Source organism: Felis catus, chromosome B2 (assembly GCF_018350175.1).
Source record: "Felis catus isolate Fca126 chromosome B2, F.catus_Fca126_mat1.0, whole genome shotgun sequence".
In the NCBI taxonomy this organism is placed as follows: Eukaryota; Metazoa; Chordata; class Mammalia; order Carnivora; family Felidae; genus Felis; species Felis catus.
In genome coordinates, this window is record NC_058372.1 from 97,687,493 (window position 1) to 97,709,513 (window position 22,021).

The window sequence follows — 22,021 nt, forward strand, 5'->3', positions numbered from 1 at the left end:
CAAATGCAGAAACAGATGCGGACCCACACATTTAACCTAGCATTGGCAGTTTAGCTTCGGCAAAGCCAGACGCTAACCTAAGAGCCGTGAAGTTTAAGAAGTTTCTTATGACATTTCGAATTTAGCTTCCGTTTAGTTTGGACACAGTCAAGAAACATAGTGAAAATCATTGAAGTCAATACTGAGGGGCTTGAGGGTTTGCTGCTGTTGTTTATTAAACAGAGATACACACTTTTTTCTAACTTTAAGAAATTCTCTATTCATGCTTCCCCCTTTAAGTCTATATAGTAGGATCTCTAGGGATGGAGAAGGCAAATCCCAAGTGCCACGACTCATCTTACAGAGGTGAAATTGAGCTACAAGAACACGATGAGAAGCTTTGATGAACGGAATCAAAGAACATAAATTATAATAAACTGGGGTAAGAAGGCATTGAAAAAGAAAGAAAGGGGCACCTGGGTGGCTCAATTGGTTAAGTGTCCGACTTTGGCTTAGGTCATGATTTTCCAGTTCTTGTGTTCGAGCCCTGCACCAGGCTCGCTGCTATCAGCACAGAGCCAACGTTGGATCCTCTGCTCCCCTCTCTCTCTGTCCCTCCCCCACTCATTCTGTCTTTCTCTCAAAAATAAATAAACACTTAAAAAGAAAGTATGAAAGAAAGAAAGAAAGAAAGAAAGAAAGAAAGAAAGAAAGAAAGAAAAAGAAAGAAAGAAAGAAGAAAGAAAAGAAAGAGAGAGAGAGAGAGAGAAGTGTTTCCACAAAGCACCCTGTGGCCTGGCAGGGTGAAGGGTTACTGGCTCCCCAGGGACCAGGGTGAGGGGTTTTATGTCTGGAGAGTCAAAGAGTAACTTAGCAAGTCTTCCTGGCCCAGTGAAAAAGGACATCAGATCTAACCGCAGGTTTGGATTGTAGACTCTGCCCTACCATTTTCTAGTCGCATGACTTAGAATAGCTCACATAGTTTCTGAGCCTCAGTTTTATGATCTATAAAATGGGGATTGTACTCAAAGTGCTTCTCTACTTTTAACTGAAATAATGTAAATGAAAGCCTGACTTAACTGTGAAAGGTCATACAAATGTTCATCCTTACTGTTTTCTCCCAGCTTTGAGATATAATTGATGTATAACACTGTATAAGTTTAAGGTGTACAACACAGTGGTAATTTTATACACACACACACACACACACACACACACACACACACTTATATTGCAAAATGATTACCACGACGAGGCTAGTGAAAACATCTAACACATCACATAGTTACAATTTTTTGCATGTGTGGTGAGAACTTTTAAAATCTACTCTCGGGGCACCTGGGTGGCTCAGTCGGTTGAGCGGCCGACTTCAGCTCAGGTCATGGTCTCACGATCTGTGAGTTCGAGCCCCGTGTTGGGCTCTGTGCTGACAGCTCAGAGCCTGGAGCCTGTTTCAGATTCTGTGTCTCCCTCTCTCTCTGACCCTCTCCCATTCATGCTCTGTCTCTCTCTGTCTCAAAAATAAATAAATGTTTAAATATTTTTTTTAAAAAATAAAAAATAAAATCTACTCTCTTTTAGCAACTTTCAAGTATATAATAAGGTATTATTAACTATAGTCACCACACTGTACATTACATCCCCAGAACTTACTCATCTTGTAGCTGGAAGTTTGTACCTTTTGACCGGCTTCATCCATTTTCCCCACCCCCACCCTTGGCAACCACCAATCTGTTCTCTGTTTCTATGAGTTTGATTTTTTTAGTTTCCACATATGAGATCATCCAGTATTTGTCTTTCTCCCTCTGTACTGTTTTATAGGTCCATTTTTAAAGCTCTTATTGGCTGACCCACCGACTTCTGTAATTCTGCCCTTCCCCCTCACTGCCCCTCTGCCACATTCAGAGAGTAGGACCAGCCACTCAGTCCCTACAAGCCATGAGGGGTCAGTTTTATGGAGGCCACTTTCCAGGACTCTCAAGGGAGGGTAGATTCTATCTTGCTAGACCTGGGCGGGGCCTTGGAGGTCTTCTGGTCCAATACCTCCTTGTGAGAGATGAGGAAGTGAAACCAGAGACACTGGACGTGACCTTCTAAATGCCACAAGGGAGTTAGTGGCAAGCCAAGAATGTACTCTCTGGGATTCTTTTTCAATAAATTCTTTTCCCCATTCTTCCTGTTATACACAAGAATGGAAAAAGGTGCCAAACTTTCTGGAGGTTCAAGATCCCTTTGTCAGAGGTTGAAGTACACAGAAAAACCAGAGAACCCTGCCTGGCAGGATGGAAGATGCCAGTCAGGACTCCTGTTGTGTCCAGGAATAGAGGGCAAGATGGCAGAGAACAGACATGGAATGAGCCCCTGGAACTGTTCCAAGTCCTTAGAGGCTTCAGAATGAAGGCCGAGGTATTTCTGTTAAGGATATGCTGAGAAGACTCTCCCTGTTTGGGTAGAAAAGTTCATTTTTTTCCTTCTATTTATATCCATTAAAATGGTAATTTCAAAGGATCACTTGTGGGGAGGGGAGAAGGAGGGCCTGTGAGGAGCAGGAGAGTGAGTCATTCCAGAAAACCTGAGGGGCCCCCGGGATGGGGGGAGAGGCTAAGGATCTGAAACCAGAAAGGTCAGGCCCTCCTTAGTTACAGGATGTGTCAATCACTTCAGCTTGGCACATGGAAGTGAACTTACAAGGTCTTTTCTTTCACGCTGAAATCAGGAACCTAAGACTTGAGGACATAGTGAATTTAAATAAAAATTATTTGGCTGGAAGTTGAAAGAAAAGTGAGTTAAAAGGATAAACACATTTAGAATATGTAGAATCCAGAGAAGTTAGGCTAGGCAATACCTTACGAGGGAAAGATTTTCTTTCTTTTTTTTTTTTTTTTAATTTGTAAACCATTCTATCAGAAATTCATATGTGGAAGATGCTGCTGAATGAAATGTTTCAATAGTAAATGGTTTTAGCTATTCAAAGATGTAGATATTTATCAGAAACACAAAAACTGTCCAAAGCACTTTTTCAGGTCATATTATACAGTTAGAAGCCTAGAATTAGTCTTGAATCAGATGTGGCCAAGAGATTATTGGTATTTAGAAGACTAAACTATCCTCAAGAACTATGGGATGTATTCAGTAAAAATACATTCATCGTATTTTTTGAAAAATACATACATACATTGTATTGTAAAAATACAATAAAAATACCTTCAGTCTCAATTCTGAAGGTAGATTTCTATTACTAGTGGTGACTTTTAACTTCATTCTGATTTATGGTATACGTGAGGCTTAGAGTTTGGCTCATAGCAGACAATTCAAGTACTGTTTATTCTCCGATGTATCTCCAAGCTTCTGGAACTATCCTCTCCTCTAGGTGGTCAATCCAATGAAACTGAGTCATCCTCATGGGGCAGATGCTTGATAATTCAGCCACACCCCCAAGTTTAAACTCCAGAGGCGGGGAGAGAAACTTACGCATGATTCACATCACTTAATCTTTGACTCTCTTCTTAAATTGTGACTTCATTTCTACCAAATAGCTCTGCAGTGGTTCGAACCTGTCACTTTGTGGCACCCAAAACAGTTCAGGAATGGGAAAAAAAGGCTGTTTCTGTTTGCTTTCCAAACCACATGCCCACGTGAATCTGGAAACCTATATACTCCCACATTCACATTAGAAATGCTCGCTTTCCCCTGGCGGTGTCAATTCCACGTGCTCAGCTAATTTATATCATTGTAGGCAGGTACAACCCTGTGAGCCACATCAGAGCACGTTAATGCTAACAAGACCTGGATCTGAGGAAGCCGCTTTGTAGATCTCTCCAAGTTTCTGCAACCCAGCCATTTGCCTGTAATAAAATAAACTGAATGTGCATACTCTGCTTTAACTTCTTCCAAGTGTCCCACAACCGGCTGCACTGGAGGCCAGGAGTGTGAAGGAAACTCACCACCTTAATCACTTCCTTAACCCTTCATACCAGCAAGGAGCCTGACTCACCAAGTCTCCAGGTCTTCTGATGAGACTCCAACAGGAAGTGGGCACAGCTGGCTTCTCCTTGAATTTGAATAAACCGTTCCTTCTGCATCAGGTGGGCTCCCTTTTCACGTTGAAACCAAATGTCTCAAAGTTCTTTTTTTTTTCAATATATGAAATTTATTGTCAAATTGGTTTCCATACAACACCCAGTGCTCATCCCAAAAGGTGCCCTCCTCAATACCCATCTTATAGGTAGGTAGTTAGTCCCCGACTAATTCATATGCACTAACTTGGTAAATGTTAAGATTTGCTAAGAACCTCAGGCCGGACGCACCCTGGCAGAGGAGTAGGGACAAGAAAGACAAATGCCTATCTGTCGGACCCTTAAGATAAGAGGCAAAGAAGCCAAGCTTTTACTGCAAGGTGGATGCAGTCTTTGTAACTGGCTGATGAATATTTCTCACTCGGAGCACCTAGGGTATGTGAGAGGGTGGGACAGGAAGGAAAAAGAAGTTTAACTCATATGCCTTATACTTTTTTTTAAAGTTCATTTATTTATTGAGAGAGAGAGAGGGAGAGAGAGAATCCTAAGCAGGCTCACACTGTTAGCACGGAGCCTGGTGAGGGGCTCGAACCCATGAACCATGAGATCATGACCTGAGCTGAAATCAAGAGCCAGACGCTTAGATGACTGAGCCACCCAGGTGCCCCTTATGTGCCAAATCTAAAGAGCTGCTCGTGGCCACTTATAGCACTTGTTAAGAGGGATTCTGGGGCATTGTCCAGACTCCGTAGGAAACAGATCTGTGATTGTTTCTTTGGGTCTGCTGTGGGCTCCAGATGAAGGTGCAGAAGTATCTAGCATCCTGGGTAGGTGTACCTTAGACAATGGCCAAGAATTCTCCTGCTCAATTTTTCCAGCAGGGAAGCCAGATCAAATTTAACTTGGCTTCCAATTCCACAGGTTTGCCCAACACCCAACACCACCTGAAAGAAACTCCTGGAGGCTGCATAAAAAGGAAAAAGTCAGCCTCCAATCAGGGACATGCCTTGGAGAGCTGAGGAGATTCCTTAAGCTGTTGTGGCTTCCTCATGCTTGTTACTTTGGGCGCCCACCATCAATTTCCACAGCGGGATTAGCCGTAAGTTCTTTAATGGGGAATTTATTGCTGATTTGCTTGTTTTGAGGAATGAGGCAGAAAGGAGTTGCTAGGGAGACTGTGCCTTGCCCAGAAGCTGGTCATGGAGGAAGAAAAGTGCTCTTTGTCCGGTAGCAGCTCTGGAATGGAAAGAAAAGCAGCTCAAGTGCCTGGGGCCTGTGTCCCAGGAGACGTACTGCCCACCTGGGCAGACAGGTGATGATGAAGGGGGTGGGCAGGTGAGAAGAGGGTGACAGGGAGACTGAACAGGTAAGAGTCCTGTGTGATTTTTTTTTTAATTACAATCATCATGCTTTCTGACTTTTATAAGGTGATGGTTAACAGGAAATATTGATAGTTTGGGTATGTCTGTGGCAATAAAAAGAGCTGACTTACATTTTGGGCAAAGAGGACATCCATGTAGGTATGAAAATATCAGCTTCGCAAATGAAGACTTTGCTTTTCCTTCTGTGGAAATAGCTAATTCTATAAATTTATACAACTATGGAAATGAACTATCGCATGCTAAAGAATTTTCTCCCTGTTTGTTTTTTGTTTGTGAATATCAGGGCGGCGAAACTGATTTCTAATTTCTAAATCACAAAAGTTTATATCCCTATCAAACTTGCTTTTTTTTTTTCACCATTCTATATTCTTTCAAAGACACTGGGGGCATTGCCCAATTAAGTCTTCCAAGGTAACTCAGTATGAATTCTTTGCATGGCTCAAATATTCCTTAAAGAACGAATGGGAAACAAAGTATGTTCATTTTCCTTGGGAAATTAGCTGGGGCTATTTTATGAATTGAAATTCTTAAAATTAAATCATTTCACTTGAAAGAAGCCAGAACTCATATTCAGTCTTGATGCTTCCTGCCTCCTGGTGAGATGGTAGACGTTTCCAGAAAATTGCCATGCCAGAGTTCCACAAGTCTGGTCTTTAAACCTGTTTTCCAAGCCTGCCCTCCAGTTGTTTGTGGAGAAACATGCCTTTCATGGTAAATGGAAACATATCCAGTGTCAAGTTCCAAGCTCTTAGCGCTAAAATTAGAAAGTATTTCAGGGAAGGGGGGTGTGGTGACGAGTGTAGGACTGATGGTAGTTACTCAGAAACTCAAATTAGATGGGATTGTACAGATTTGTGTAATGTGTGTTTTGTTTTATTATTCTCATAAAGGCCAGGGACTTTCGTAAGAAGAGTAAAGTGGGGTGGGGGTGGGGGGAGATGTGCTTCCAGGGAGAGTATGAGAAGAGAACTGTGGTCCTTAATTTAGTTTATATTAAAGTAGGAAGCTCTACCCCCTGCCCCAATTCTTCCTACCTGTCAAATACTCTTGTTCTCTATTTTCTTTTTATTTTTACTTCTAAAAGCAAAAAGTGATGGATGGATGGACGGATGGACGGACGGACAGGCAGACAGATAGGGGTGTGTGTGTGTGTGTGTGTGTGTGTGTGTGTATTTAACCTTGGGAACGTTCTAAAAATTTGCCATTGGGCCTCTGAATTTTCTCTGCCAATGAACTTCCTCCTGTCTTCTTCATCCTAGCGCACCTATCTCCAGGACACTGGACTGTCCTGACCTTTCTGTGCTTCTGAGCAAAACCATGATGGTGAGTGTCCCGACTGCCAGAGCCACAGAGATGATATGGGAGAGAGGAAGGGGCTGGCGTCCAGAAACATTCTCCTGTTGGGGCTAGAATGTGGTTCTCTTTTCCCTTTGGCTCTACCAAAAGGGGGAAGTAAGTAGAATAGGTCCTTGCCCCCAGTCCCAGGTAGCATGAGCAGTTTTTTTGCCCTGCCAATCAAAATTTTCCAGATGCATTCTATGCCTGCTCATTTGTTTACTTCCTCCTTTGTGGAAGATCTTAGGTCATTTTATCTCAACGTTAGCTCTCCTCTTCATGTCTGACATGATTAGAGAGCCATCTGGAGTGCAGGGACTGGGCTTGATTTACCTAAGTCTGTCTTCAGGGTTTGAGGCAGCATCCAGTACATAATGAGGATTCAACAAATATTTGAATGAGCAAATTCTCTTTAGCACATGGTTACTGTCCTCAACCGTATGCAAGGCCCATACTCAGGCCTGTGTGTGTCGGGGGGAGGAGTGCCCTGGTGACTCGGCACCCACACCTTGCAAGGTCATAGTCAAGTGAGGGAGAGGAAAGGCATCTACTGTGGCTCTCAAGGCAGAAATGGCACCTGCCGACAGGTGCACATACACATGCACATAGTAGTAAGATGCTTTTTGGTTAAGTTGGCATGTTTTAAATCCAAGATTTCTGAATGGTGTTTCAGCCTTTTAACCTCCATACTCCTAAAATCAGCCAAGTCACTCTGGAAGCTGCACTTTGATGAGTCCCTTCTCTTTCCAGTCTTTGTGGGGTCTTTGGCTTGAATCTAAAACATGCCCCTTTTACCCTCCCCTAGATTCTGTGGCACCTCTTTCCCATTTCCCGTGGCCCTTGCCCGGGGATACTTAGCCCACAGCTCTAGAGGCAGAGGTCTTCTAAAGAACAAATGTGTATGCTGTTTGCAACAATGGGTAGCGGTTGTAGTAAAACAGCCAAAATTAATCTCAGGTGGGGCGTGGGCTTTGTTCTGGAGAAGTCCATCACTACTGTGGGTCTATAGCGCAAGGGGATCTGCAGACAGGATTTACAGCCTGGCCAGCTGAGGAAGAGCTTGAGAGGAGTAGGGTGAAGGGGAGGAGGCCCATTTACTCTCAGGAAAAGAAAAATCCAAAAGGCCTGATGGACTTCTGTCGGTTGCAAGCTAGTGGTGGTGAGGGCAAGGGCAGGAGGAGAGGCTAGGGTCTGGTTCGGAGCTGCTGGAGGAACTGGAAATCATGGGTGGAGTCTGTTGCTTCGTTTTAAACAATTAGGATGATGTTGCCAAAGGGGGAAAGTTTGAAATCTGAACCTTGTGGCAGAAGTTATTCGGCAATTCTCCATTCGTTTGGCATTAAAATGTGGTGTAAATAAACACCCTTGGGTAGTCTGGAAACCCAGGAAGTCCCAGAGGCCCAATGGGGCCACCTGCATCTGGAATGCCCCCAGGTCTTTATTTTCATGGCTAATACATGTCCAAGGAGGGAGGGCATGAAGTGACTTTTGTGCCCCTCATCTGGGCTGAGGATGGGGAGCGGGGAAGAGGGTGGTAGTGAGACTCTTCTGGAGCCTGGCCCTGGAATGTGGCCTCAGAACAGGGAGGCCTTTTGAGAAGCCAGGGAAAGCTATAGACTTCCCTTTGTGTTCACCCACACATACCGTAGACAGAGGCTCTCCTGGCTCCCCTGAGCCCACCCAAGGGCCCTGAGCACTTCATAATTCTTCTGCTCCCCCAAATTTGGCCTCCCTTCACCTCCAGAATCAACTCTTGAGTCTTCATCGTAGTGTTCAAAACCTCCCATGGCAGGGCCCCAACCTCCCTCCCCAGCCCCTCCCGTAGCTCATTTGGTATGGCCACCCTCAGGCTCTGGGCTGCTGTTCCTAATACCTGCTCTCCCCGTCAGAGCCCCAGCCACCTCTCAGTTTTCCTTTGCTACCCGCTGTTTAAATGAGGTCTTCCCCAGCCCTTTCAGAAGGAAGTACGTGCTCTCTTCTTAACAATCTCTGCGTGCTCGGACTTTAGTATATTTGTCATATGATGCTGGCTATTACTTCACTGTCTAGGTGCATCATATGACATCTATCCATGCCAGTGGAGGATGAGCCGCTTGAGGGCAGGCAGTGTCCTCAGGCTATCATGTGTTCCCCGTGTGAATGGTACTCAGGGTCCAGGGTAATGGCCAACTTTAAGGTTTGAGGGGCTTAGGAGATCGGAGAGAATAAATGATAATGGCAGAAAAATCTTAGCTACCTCAAGATTGGCAGGGCTGGGGGCAGGGATGAGCCTGTTAACTACAGATGCCTGGAGTCCTACAAAGATGCAAGAGGGGGTGTGGCTGTGTGCTGGCAGGACCCCCCCACCCCCACCATGGCCAGCAGAGCCCCAGATCCTGACACCCTATGTGGGACTAAAAAGCAAAGGGAAAACTCACAGGATGCAAGATGGCATGAAATGGATTTTGCTTTTTTTTAAAGATCGTAATATACATTCTTTGCATATTGCATTGAGTAAAAAGTTTTCTGGCAAAAAAAAAAAAAAAAAAACCCAAAAAACAAAACTACCGTCGTCCATATTTCATGCGAAGCTCCAGGCCTTTACAGCATTTTTGACTTACAATCTCCCTCTCTTTTTCTTAAACCAAAGGGTTCTTTGCTCTTTACCAAACAATTTAGGCCTTGTTCTCATTTTTCACTTGGGATGTTTAAAATGCTCTCGGGAAACAGTCCTACCATTCAGAAATTCCAAATATATCCGTGAGCCTTTATTATTCTTCAAGGTTACGGGAATTTTCCTTGGAAACTGTTTGAATTTGAGTGCAAGTTTTGCCTTTCACGGCTCCTCTTGCTTTCAAAATGAGTTTCAGTAAATCAAAGTCTCTGAACTTGTATTTACTTATTTGTTTATTTTGCCACATTCCGTCTGTCTAAATATGCGTGGTCATTAAAAAACAAACAAGCACAAAGTAATTTCAGGCCTCCCCCTAAATTTCCTTTTAAAAATTAACCGGGCCTGCCATTTGTTACCTTCAGCATTAAGCTGGTATTGACATTAAAAGATGAAGCCAACTGAACATAAAAAAGACATCTTTTGGCATCTTTTTTAAACAGTCTGAACAAAACCTCGAAAGCCGTCCCAGCTTTGCAAATGAGACCCCTGACTATGCCAAATTTCGGGAACTGTTTTTATGCCGAGACGCTCCTCCGAAGAGAAGGCGATCCTATGGGCTGTTGCGGGGAGAAACAAAAGCATGTGCATCTGAGGCACCAAGGGGAGAATGCTGCCCGTGTCACTCCTCACCTGACATTTTGGAGTGGAAAATGACAGTGTTGGCACAGTAGCCTCTCCCATACGGCAAGTGTGTTGGCTCCAGAGCCACTTCCGCGTCCCAGCAATCTGTCCTGCCCAGGCACAGCGCAAGCTGTGGAGGCCCGGCTTGGAACCAGTTTCTGCAAACAGGCTCCTGGGCTACGACAGGGAGCCAGGAGGAGGGACCAAGTGCAGCTCTCGCTGGGAAGGGGGGCACTGCCTGGCTGTGCTCCTGAAGGGGCAGACTCGAAGGGCTCCTACAATGGGGGAGACCCAACACTGGCCTGTAACCGGAAAGGGCAACCAGGGGGGCCTGCGATGTGCCCTATGCTCTCGTCCTGTTGGGTCTGACCAGGTCTGGTGAGAAGCTGACCCACGAGGTCATCATACTTCCTCCTTTACTAGCTGTGTATCCTTAAGGACACCATTTAAACCTCTCTGGGCCTGTGAAGTGTGGATAATAATGTCAGCTCTACCTCCCTCCAGATTGCTGGGAAGAGTCAGACAGTCTGTGGCTAGGAAAGCATTTGGTAATTTGTGAAATGTCATTAAACAGAGGTGGCGTGCCATTATAACTGTCTGGGGGCTCTGTGCTAAGAATCTGTGCTCTGGTAGAGGGCCCTGGCCTCCAGGCAACAAGCTTTTGGCTTGTGTTTACTGAGACACTTAACTTCATAGTTATTTTTCAAGGCCCATCCACATATTCTAGTCTCCCCTGCCCTCCTGCTTCATCTGGGGCCTTGGCCAAAGCACCCCACCTGTCCGTCTGTGCCTCAGCTACTCCCCCTGGAATATGGGTGTGCTCTGTAACTCCACCTGTCTTAGGGAGACCCATCAGAATGAATCCCGTTCATTCGCTGAGCTAGCACTTATTGAGGGTCTACTTTGGGCCTGGCGCTTAGGGTAGGGTTATGAATAAAAGAAAACTTCTGCCCTAGAAGAAGAGCCAGAATGATGGGTCAGCTCCAGGGCAAGGCAGTTAGGTTACAAAGAAACGTGGGGATGATGCCATGGAGGCCACCGTGAGCCCCGCACTTAAATAGCGGCCTTAGAAGGGACCTTCTTGCCTGCTTAATTTCACTGACTCCTCTGCAAAAGAACCTGTGCCGTGCTCGTTAAGGAGCAATGATGAAAGCGGGAACCATTTGCCCTTCTCACATGGGGTTGGTCTCCACAACACGCAGAGCCCCAGGGAGGAGGTTACTACACTTCTTATAGGGGTGTCAGGCCTATTGTACAGAGACTGTCCTGAGCAAAGTGCACCCGACGTAAGGTGATGTCACACATGGGCACTTTGCTAACTTACCTGCTGAAAGTCGTTTCTCACTGGGGCCAAAGTCACACTAAGCAGTTACAGTGTTTGATAAGGTGGTGGTGAATGATCAACCCACAGCGCACCTGGGAGAAGTCAGTCAGCCTTCCCTGAGTCACTGACTTAGTGACTTTTCCCGGCCACATCTCAAAGTTTGTGGAGAGGTCATCTCCTGTCCTCTGCCTGAAGCTGAGGGGAGGATGCTGTCTGGATATAGGTTGAGCAGGGCACTTGACGGTGGCCATAGAGTCAACCAAGTTACAGATGCTTTCTTTCGTTCATGCATGCATGCATCCTTCCATTTGCTTATAACTATTATATCAAATGGGCTGGACTTGATGGGGTTAACGGGAAACAGCTTCTTCTTTTTTTTTCTTTCATCACTGTCCTTCCAAACTGCTCTGTCTGATCTTCCACTGGTTAGCATCTCAGGCAGATCCCATACTTTTCAGTCCCTTGCTCTCTCCCAGCTCAGGCCTGACCCAACCTCAGAAAGCTTGCACAGCCGGTCTTTAATCTTTGTGTTATCTCTCGCCATTCATTAGCTGCTCCTGACTCCCCAAGGCAGGGCAGAGAGTGGGGAGAATAGGAAAAGAAGCAAATGGTCTTTTTACTTAGCTGGGCCTGCTGTAATCTAGCCGTTGGTGTCCTCTAAATACAGATGCTCAGATACTGCTTTTTTTCTCTCGAAAGGCACCTTAATGGGCCCCATGGACCTGCCCCACCCAACCCAGGGCCTATGTCTTGAAGTGTCTGGACCCGGAATGATGCCCCTCTGGCTGACTCTTATGACTCCACCCCGGTTCCAGTGCCAGTGGGATACTCCACATGGCCATCTAATGCCAGGTTCACCTCTCTCTGGCAGTAAGGCCACTGGCTGGTCCTACTAAGAGGATTTAAGCCTAGCTACCAATGACAAGGTCCACGTCGTCCACAGAGAAGTTTTCCACCTGTTGTCCCAGCAAATTCTGGAAGTGCAGGCCTTGTCTGAGAACTTTTTGTTCCCAAAGATGGTGGCAGCCAGGGCAGGCCTACAAGGCCATGCAGTTCAGCAAGCATCCACCAGAGATTTTAATCTCTGCTCCTGGCACACTCCCCATTCTCTGAATGGTCCTCTTAGGGCCATCTTTACTTGACTCAATGATAGGACAAGCACTCCCTCCCCTCCTCCAATGAGACGAAAAGGAAATAAAGCCATGATACTTCTTACTAGAACTCCCTTACATTCAATCCAAAACTACATCTAGGTTCACATCTATTGTTTTGGTCAACTCTTTTTTTTTTTTTTTTAAGTTTATTTATTTATTTTGAGAGAGAGAGAGAGAGCAAGCAGGGACTAAGCTGTAAGTGTAGAGCTCGACGTGGGGGTTTATCCCATGCACAAGATCATGACCTAAGCTAAAATTAAGAGTCAGATGCTCAACCGACTGAGCCAACCAGGTGCCCTGCCCCAGTTTCGGCCAGCTCTTTACAAGTCTTGCATGGATGAAGGCTGCATCTCTCTTTAGAATATGGGATCACCTATTATCCATCTCAGCTTTGGGTATCAGCAGAAATTCTCAAACCACAGAAACATTCCAATTTAACTTTCTGTTATTCATTAATCCATTCATTCATGATATTTATTCATCGAACACTTACCCAGCATGTACCATGTGCCCAGGTATACCCGGGAAGGAGCAAAACTGGCCTGGCCTTGTCCCTCTTCTGGGTATGCTAGGTGGATGTACCAAATGCTGGCCTCTTGAAACCTCTTGAAACATCTAAATTTGATTATCGCAACATCCTACCAACTGGAACTCTATTATTCTTCATGGGCGTGTGACTACAAAGACAGAGAGATCTTCATGTTTGTAATAATGGTCCCAATTGCTGCAAGATCCCAAAGTGCCTTTGGAGTCATTGCTAATAACTTAATCATTGGTGTTGAGTATATGTTGTTGATATCTGATTCTTTAGCAAGTATAAACTTCCCTGTGCTTCTGTCTTAATACTAAATAGATGCATGCTCCAAGGCAGAGGTGGTTCCCTATAATCAGAATATATGCAAAATCCTAACACCCCATTATTTGAGAGACTGAGTTCAGTTTTCCTGTTTATTTATAAAGTAGTTTGTAATTCAACAGAAGACATATATGTATATGTATTTGTAAATTGTTCCCACTGTTTGGTGTATTTTCTTTTATTAGATTGAGTTTTCCTGGTTGAAATTTTCCCTTTTATCAAAAAAAAAAATGGATAACTCATTGAAATAATTAATTTAACTTGATTTTTTAAAGGCAAAGTCCTATGTTTTTAAAACACTGCTTCTGTTCCTGGGCCTGCCACTCAAAAACATTCAACTTAGAATGTCTGCCTTGTTCCTGAAGTTAGATTCTATGTGTTTTGATTTTGTGGGAATTTTTTTTTTTCATCTCATTAAGCCTCAGCAGAGATGAAAAGTTTTGATCTCGTACAGGGAAAAACACCAGAGAATCTTTATTGTTGCCAACCATTACATTTTAAAAAGTCTTGCTTTCTAACCCCGGTTCCCTGATGTAATATATAAATCTTGTTAACCTTATAAATATGACTTTTCAAAAGCAAGGAACTCCTCCTTTCTTCCTTTATTATGTCTAATTTGCATACCAGCACATAGTCCAAGTGTTGGCAGATAATAATATTTTAAAGGGCATCGAAGTATAAGAATAACTACATACTTGCAGATGTGTTATGAAATATACCCCATTAGTCACTTTATATTTGAAAGGCAGAAAAATAGGCACCTAGCAACAGCATGCCATCATTCAGGATTAGAGAAAAGCCATTTTACATCTAGGAGATATTACCCCCTCTTTTGGGGGCTGTCAGGCTAGTACATTTAATTACACAAAAGAGCCTCACAAGAGACTCGGCTGTTGATTGTCCATATGCACGGTGAATGGCAGTAATGACATCCCCCAAAGGATGGCTTTTGGCAGGCAGGGGGCTTATTGGGAGCCTTCCAGACAGGTTCACAAGTGAGTTCTGTGCAGAGAGACTTCGAGGCTCTGCTTGAGAACGGTGCTTTCTCTTCTGGAAAGCCACCATCCTTCTTCCCTCTCTCCCCCTCTGACAGGACATTGACAGGAGGGAGTGCACCACCCCCCCAACCCAGAACCCAGAAATAAGGATCCAGCACCAAAGACCCACCTTCCCCATCAGCCACAGAGCAGAGGATCAAAATGCTGAGCCCACATTAACATCCAACTAGACTATATTTCCGGAATGTTCTCTTCTCATACCAGTTAAGACAGGTAAGAAGTAACAGGAGGCAAGTAAAGATGTTGAAGAGAAGAAAGGTCAAAATCTGACATTCAGCTGGGAAGAAATTCCTTCAGGAATCTCTGTAGATGCTTGTATCTGTGCCACACAGTAGAGGGGAGAGCTTCAGGGCCCCAAAGGCCATTCAGCAGGCATTAATAAACTTAGGGGTTCAGACTGAAGATACATAGCCCTGCCCTCAAGCAGTTCCCTTTTGGACAGAGGAGCTCGGCATCAGAAATGTCCCAGAAGCAGTATATTCTCTCTGCATCATGGAGACTTGGGAGCTGCAGAAATTCACATATGATCAAGTCAGCATCTTGCCTTCAAGTCTTGGCCTTTGTTGGTTCAGTAGAAGAATGGAAAGTGAAGCAGTGCAGTGGAGATTCACATGCATGGAGAAGCCAGAGCTTGGGGGAGATGCACTTCCTTCTCTACTTAAAGACAAAAAAGGAAAGAAGAAAGGGAGAGGGAGAGAGAGGGAGAAAAGAGTGCAAGAGCAAAAAATGGTACCCTTTAGAAGTAGACACTGGTGATGGTTGCCCAACATTGTGAATGTAATTAATGCCACTGGACTGTACACTTAAAAATTGTTAAAATGGGGCACCTGGGTGGCTCAGTCGGTTAGGTGACCAACTTCGGCTCAGGTCATGATGTCACGGTTTGTGAGTTCCAGCCCCGCGTCAGGCTCTGTGCGGACAGCTCAGAGCCTGGAGCCTGCTTCGGATTCTGTGTCTCCCCCTCTCTCTGTCCCCTCCCCTGCTCACGCTCTGTGCCTCTCTGTCTCTCAATAATAAATAAACGTTAAAAAAAATTTTTTTGTTAAAATGGAAAACTTTGTTATATATAGTTTACCACAATTTAAAAAATACTGTAATATACGAAAACTCTTTGAATTGTACATGTTTATTTTAATTTTTAAAAACTTTTATTTTTATTCCAGTATAGTTAACATACAGTGTTCTATTAATTTCAGGTGCACAATATAGTGATTCAACACTTCCATACATCATCCTGTGCTTATTACAATAAGTGCACTCCATAATCTCCATCATCTATTTCACCCATCTCCCCACCCACATCCCCTCTGGTAACCATCTGTTTGTTTTCTGTTGTTAAGAGTGCTTTGTTATCTCTCTCTCTCTCTTTTTCTTTTGTTCATTTGTTTTGTTTCTTAAATTCCAGATATGAGTAAATTCATATGATATTTGTCTTTCTCTGACTGCTTATTTTGCTTTGCATTATACATTCTAGCTCCATCCATGTTGCAAATGACAAGATTTTATTCTTCTTATGGCTGAATAATATTTCATTGCATATATATATATATATATATATATATATATATATATATATATATATCTCACATCTTCTTCATCCATTCTTCCTTCAATGGACACCTGGGATACTTCCATTATTCAACTATTGTAAATAATGCACAATAAACATAGGAGTGAATATGTCTTTTCAAATTAGTGTTTTCATATTCTTTGGGTAAATACCCAGGATCATAGGATAGTTCTATTCTTTTTTTTATTTTTTATTTTTTTGAGAGACTGCCACACATGTGCCTGGGAAAGAGGAAGAGGGAGAGAAAAAGAGAGGGAGAGAGAGAATCTTAAGCAGGCTCCACACACAACGTGGCTTGGACTCACAACCATGAGATCATGACCTGAGCCGAAATCAAGAGTTGGACACTTAATTGACTGAGACACCCATGCGACCCAGGGTAGTTCTATACTTAATTTTTAAAGGAAACTCCATACTGCTCTTCACAATGGCTATGCCAATTTGCATTCTCACCAACAGTGCACAAGGGTTCTTTTTTCTCCACATCCTTGTCAACACTTGTTGTGTCTTGTGTTTTTAGTTTTAGCCATTCTGACAGGTGTGAGGTGACATATCATTGTAGTTTTGATTTGCATTTCCCTGATGATGAGTCATGTTGAGTATCTTTTCATGTGTCTGTTGGCCATCTGGATATCTTTTTGGAGAAACGTCTGTTCACGTCTTCTGCCCATTTTTTAATTGGATTATTTGTTTTTTGGGTGTTGAGTTGTGTAAGTTCTTTGTATTTTTTGGATACTAAACCTTTATCGAATATGTCATTTGCAAATATCTTCTCTTATTCAGTAGGTTGTTAGTTTTGTTGATTATTTCCTTTGCTGGCAGAAGCTTGCTATTTTGATATAGTCTCAATAGTTTATTTTTGCTTTTTTTTCCCTTGCCTCAGGTGACATATCTACAAAAACGTTGCTATGGTTGATGTCAGAGAAATTACTTCCTGTGCTCTCTTCTAGGATTTTTACGTCTTTAATAATCCATTTTGAATTTGTTTTTGTGTATAGCGTAAGAAAGTGGTCCAGTTTTATCCTTTTGCACGCAGCTGTCTAATTTCCCAACACAGTTTGTTGAGGGGACTTTTTCCCACTGCATAGTCTTGCCTCCTTTGTCGAGGATTAATTGACCATATAATCATGGGTTTATTTCTGGGCTTTCTATTCTGTTTCATTGATCTACAGGTCTATTTTTGTGCCAGTACCATACTCTTTTGATCACTACAGCTTTGTAGTATAACTTGAAATCTGTAATTGTGATACCATTTTCTCTGGTTTGGGCTTTCTTTTTCAAGATTGCTTTGGCTGTTTGGGGTCTTTTGTGGTTCCATACAAATTTTAGAATTGTTTGTTCTAGTTCTGTGAAAAATGCTGTTTGTATATTGATAGGGATTACATTAAAACTATAGACAGCTTTGGGTGGTATGGACATTTTAACCATATTTGTTCTTCCAATCCATGAGCATGAAATATCTCCATTTGTTTGTGTCTTCAATTTCTTTCATCAACGTTCTATCGTTTTCAGAGTATAGGTCTTTCACCTCCTCAGTTAAGTTTATTCCTAGGTGTTTTATTATTTTGGGTGTAATTGTAAATGGGGTTGTTTTCTCAATTCTCTTTCTGCTTCTTAATTATTAATGTATAGAAATGCAAGGGATTTCTTTACATTGATTTTGTGTCTTGTGACCTTACTGAATTCATTTATCACTGCTAGCAGTTTTTTAGTGGAGTCTTTCAGTTTTTCTACATGTGGTATCATGTCATCTGCGAATAATGAATGTTTTAATTCTTCCTTACCAATTTGGATCCCTTTTATCTCTTTCAGTTTGTTGTCTGATTGCTGAGGCTAGGAACTCCAGTACTTTGTTGAATAAAAGTGGTGAGAATGGACATCCTTGTCTTGTTCCTGACTGTACGGGAAAGTTTTCAGTTTCTCACCATTGAGTGTATGTTAGCCATGGGGTTTTCACATATGGCCTTTATTCTGTTGAGTATGTTCCCTCTAAACCTACTTTGTTGAGCATTTTTATCATGAATGGATGGTCTACTTTGTCAAATGCTTTTTCTGCATTTGGTTTGAAATGATCATATGGTTCTTATCCTATTATTGATATGATATATCACATTGATTGATTTGCAAATATTGAAACACCCTTGCATACCAGGAATAAATCCCACTTGATTGTGGTGAATTATTTTTTTAATGTGCTGTTGGATTCAGTTTGCTAATATTTTGCAGAGGATTTTTGCATCTATGTTCATCAGAGGTATGGGCCTGTAGTTCTCTTGTTTGTAGTTTCTCTTTATCTGGTTTTGGGATGAAGGTAATGCTGGCCTCATAGAATGAGTTTGGAAGTTTTCCTTCCTCTTTTATTATTTTTGGAAGAGTTTGAGTGAATTGTACATTTGAAGTGGGTGAATTATATGGTCTCTGAATTTATATATCAAAAAGGCCTTTTAAAAAAATGGCATCCACAACCAGTGTGTGTGTGTGTGTGTGTGTGTGTGCGTGCGCATGTGTTTGTGTGCACACACATGTGCCAACTGCCAATTTCTGAATTAGTCTACCTTGGGTAGAAAATGTCAGTGAGGACCAGACAAAGGCAGGGAGGAGAAATGTAACCTGTCTGCCCATTGTTTACAGGCGCTCTAGAGGAGGAAAGAAGTAAAATACAATAAATGCTAAAGTGATATCATAATAGTACAGGCTCCACATATTTTTATGAGAGGGAGGATTCCACACCACAAAGTCCATGCCCAGTTCTGCTTTCTGTATGTACTTTGTCTTCAAAGTCAGAGGCATGGCCAGCTATGCCTGCATAGGCTCATGAAGATGTAGTAATGGTCATGTGGTGGTGACCAAGCCGAAGCTCCTAGTTCTTTTTGAAATATCTGATTGTGCTTAGAAATGCAGCATATCACCTTTGATTATACCTTGGGGCCAGAGTTCCTGTTCTTGGAAGCACACCACCAAATGTCAAGGGCTCAAGGTAGAGGTGATGCTGGGTCTGGGTCAAAGACCTACCTCCCTACCTGGGAGACCTTGAACTGTCCTCACCTGGGATTCTTTGGCCATAAAATGCAGATGATGATACCTCCCTTGCCTTCTCCCTGGAGTAGCATGAGAAACAAAATCCAAACAAGATAACATGTGAAAGTGTTCAGTAAACTGTGAATCACGCACTGCCTTCGTGGAAGTTTTTCTGGATGCATGTAAGAGAAACCCAATAAATAAGCAAAAAGGAAGGCACTGAGTTGAAGGATACTGGAAAACCTCTCAGAAACCATGGGCAGGAAGTGAGGCTGGATCCAGAAAAGGAGTCTGGAGAGCCGGGACCACAGGCATCCCACCCCCTTTGGCTCCTCTGGTTTTCATTTCTCTCTCTCTCTCTCTCTCTCTCTCTCTCTCTCTCTCTCTTTCTGTGCAGATTGGCTTTTATTCTTCTAGCTTGTAGGGCTGAATGTGGTCATGCCATGGCACTATGATTACACACCCTACATTCAAGCCATGAGCCCATCCGTTTATATCAGGTCCTAATTCAGATTGGTTCAGCCTGGGCTGGGGGTTCACTCCTTGTCTGATGAGTTGTAAGTGTGGGCAGGAGTCACATAAGATAAACTCGGCCATCCTTTGTCCATCACTGTGGGGATGAGCTGGGTAGGTATCAGGAGAGGTACTGTCTACAAACATTATGACAATACCTAGTGATATGATTCCAACAGTCACTAGAAGAGTAAGATTCGGTTTTGAGAAACTCCTTTCATAGTGTCCCGGTCTCTGCTGTCTTCTGTGAGTTCTAGCATATGAGCTCTGTAGAGGCTGGCCACAGCTGGGCATGGAGGCCAAACAGAACAAAGGTGAGGTTGGAGGGCCCACGGGGTGCCTTTGGGGTCCTGCAGCCACCTCGATGGGTCCTGAAGCTCCCTCAATGTGATCAGGCTATTCTGCTCGTGCCAAGGGGTCTGTGTTGCATTTCTCACAAAACGTATTACAAAGGAGAGTGGGCACAAGTCTGAGAAACTCATCTTAAGTTAGCTTAAACAAAAAAGGAGATTATTCAGGGGCTCCTCTTCCAGATCCCTCTATCTCTTCCTGACTGCTGTCTTCTGAGCCATCCTATTTTCCAGCTCTCCACCAGAGACAGACACGGCAGGCTCTGCATTGATCTCCCATGAAAGGACAGTGGGAAGATGCTGAACCAAGGGCCGCTGATTCTTTTATTCCCCTTCTTATTCTTTCGTTGCCTGTGGTCTGCAATTACCCATTCCCCTCTTGGCCTTCATAGCTGTGAGAGGGTGAGCAGGTGTTGAGAGCAACTTTGTTCTTTTTGAGTCAATCTCATTACATGGAAAAGATCCAACTCTCTCTGGGTAGCTGGCAGCTCCTCCAAGGCCAGACCACTGGGCAGGGCTCCCAAGAGCAGTGCTAGCCTGGTTGGTGTCCCTGCCCCCCAGAGCAGGCTGCTTTTCAAACAGATGCACAAATAATTGGATGGCCCGGATAGACTGCAGTGGTGTGAGGTAGCGACTCTAGGAGGCTTGCAGAAAAGGAAAAAAGAAAATCTCAGCTGAGGACCCTTCTTTTATCCCACTCAGTTCTATGCTAGCCCTCAGTCTCTTCTATCCTCCTCTGCTGTTGAGCACAGGTGAGCCAGTGACTTAACCCTGGCCAGGAGACCTGCTCCGGCTACTGTCAAAGATGTTGGTGACGGGAAGGCCAGGTGGAAGAGTGAGGCCAAGCAGAAGACTTTTCCTTGCCCAGGATCAAACTGGGCAAAGTTCCCTGCAAGACTTAAAGAAGCCACAAAGGTAGGGGGCGCCTGGGTGGCTCAGTTTGTTAAGCATCCAACTCTTGGTTTTTCTACTCAGGTCATGATCTCGCAGTTCTTGGTTTCAGCTCAGGTCACAATCTCGCAGTTTGTGAACTCGAGCCCCGCATCAGTCTCCGCCCTGACAGTGCAGAGCCTGCTTGGGATTCTCTCTTTCCCTCTGCGCCTCTCCTGCTTGCGCTCCTCTCTTTCTCTCATTCTCTCTCAAAATAAATAAATAAACTTAAAAAAATTTTTTTTAAAAGAAGCCACAAAGTTAAACAAGTAAATGATTACATTCATGGCTAGTTACTTAAGAATAGTAACTGATATCTGGTCCTTGCACCAGTCAGTTTACATCGATCGGTTCATTTAATCCTCATAGTGCTTTGAGGTAGACACTTTAATCAGTCCATTTTACAAATGAGAAACTGGAGGCAGAGGTTGATTATATAACATGCCTAATTTCACCCAGCAAATAGGTGGCAGAGCCAGGGTCTGAACCCAGAGAGTCCACCTCCAGAGTCCTACACAAACTCCCTCCCACATTATCAGCCTCCCAGGATGCAAAAAGAACACTGCGGACAGGACAGGATGGAATCAATCTTTGCTCTCGCGGGCCTGTGATAATTTGCTTGATTAAAAGTTGCTACTAGAGGGGTACCTGGGTGGCTCGGTCAGTTAAGTGACTTGGCTCAGGTCATGATCTTGTAGTTTGTGGGTTCGAGCCCCACGTCGGGCTCTGTGCTGACAGCTCGGAGCCTGGGGCCTGCTTTGGAATCTGTGTTTCCCTCTCTCTCTGCCCCTCCCCCACTCGTGCTCTGTCTCTCTCTCTCTCTTCCTCTCAAAGATAAATAAACATTGAAAAAAAATTTTTTTTTAGTTGCCACTAGAGAGGAAAATTATTTTAAAAATCTAACCATTGGAAAAAGTACTTTTAGTGGCTGAACATTTCATGACCTATCCAAAGCTTGGCAGTTAGTCTGCCATTCTGCTAACTTCCCACCAGGGTACAACTGGCCGCTCTCACTGCCAGTAACAGAGAAGGGCTGTGACCTTGATGTACAAGAGGGGGAGGAAGGCCGGGTCGTTATTTGAGCAATGTGATCTGAGGGGAGGTGCTGGAACATGAACAAAGGTGGGAATTATTCCCTAGCAGCTCACTGACGTTTATTGTGACTTAAAAATCTGTGAACATATGGTAACTGCTGGAAGCACAGAACAGCAGTTGGAAATGTGTAGACTGGAGGACAAAACCAGACACTCCCCCTTCCCCAC

At 43.7% G+C, this 22,021-nt stretch overlaps 1 long non-coding RNA gene across 3 annotated transcripts; it reads left to right on the plus strand.

The window, feature by feature from the left end:
- The first annotated feature begins 2,936 nt into the window (after positions 1–2,936).
- On the plus strand, positions 2,937–15,204 carry LOC109499825. Of its 3 annotated transcripts, none has more exons than XR_002157346.3 (4): positions 2,937–4,064; positions 4,917–5,094; positions 6,637–6,700; positions 14,414–15,204. It is a non-coding gene; the product is annotated as an uncharacterized LOC109499825 (long non-coding RNA). The 3 variants fall into 3 exon arrangements; XR_006598154.1 differs by having other exon boundaries at positions 2,940–4,064; positions 9,806–15,204; XR_006598155.1 differs by lacking the exon at positions 2,937–4,064 and adding an exon at positions 4,752–4,822 and having other exon boundaries at positions 9,806–15,204.
- The last annotated feature ends 6,817 nt before the right edge of the window (positions 15,205–22,021 follow it).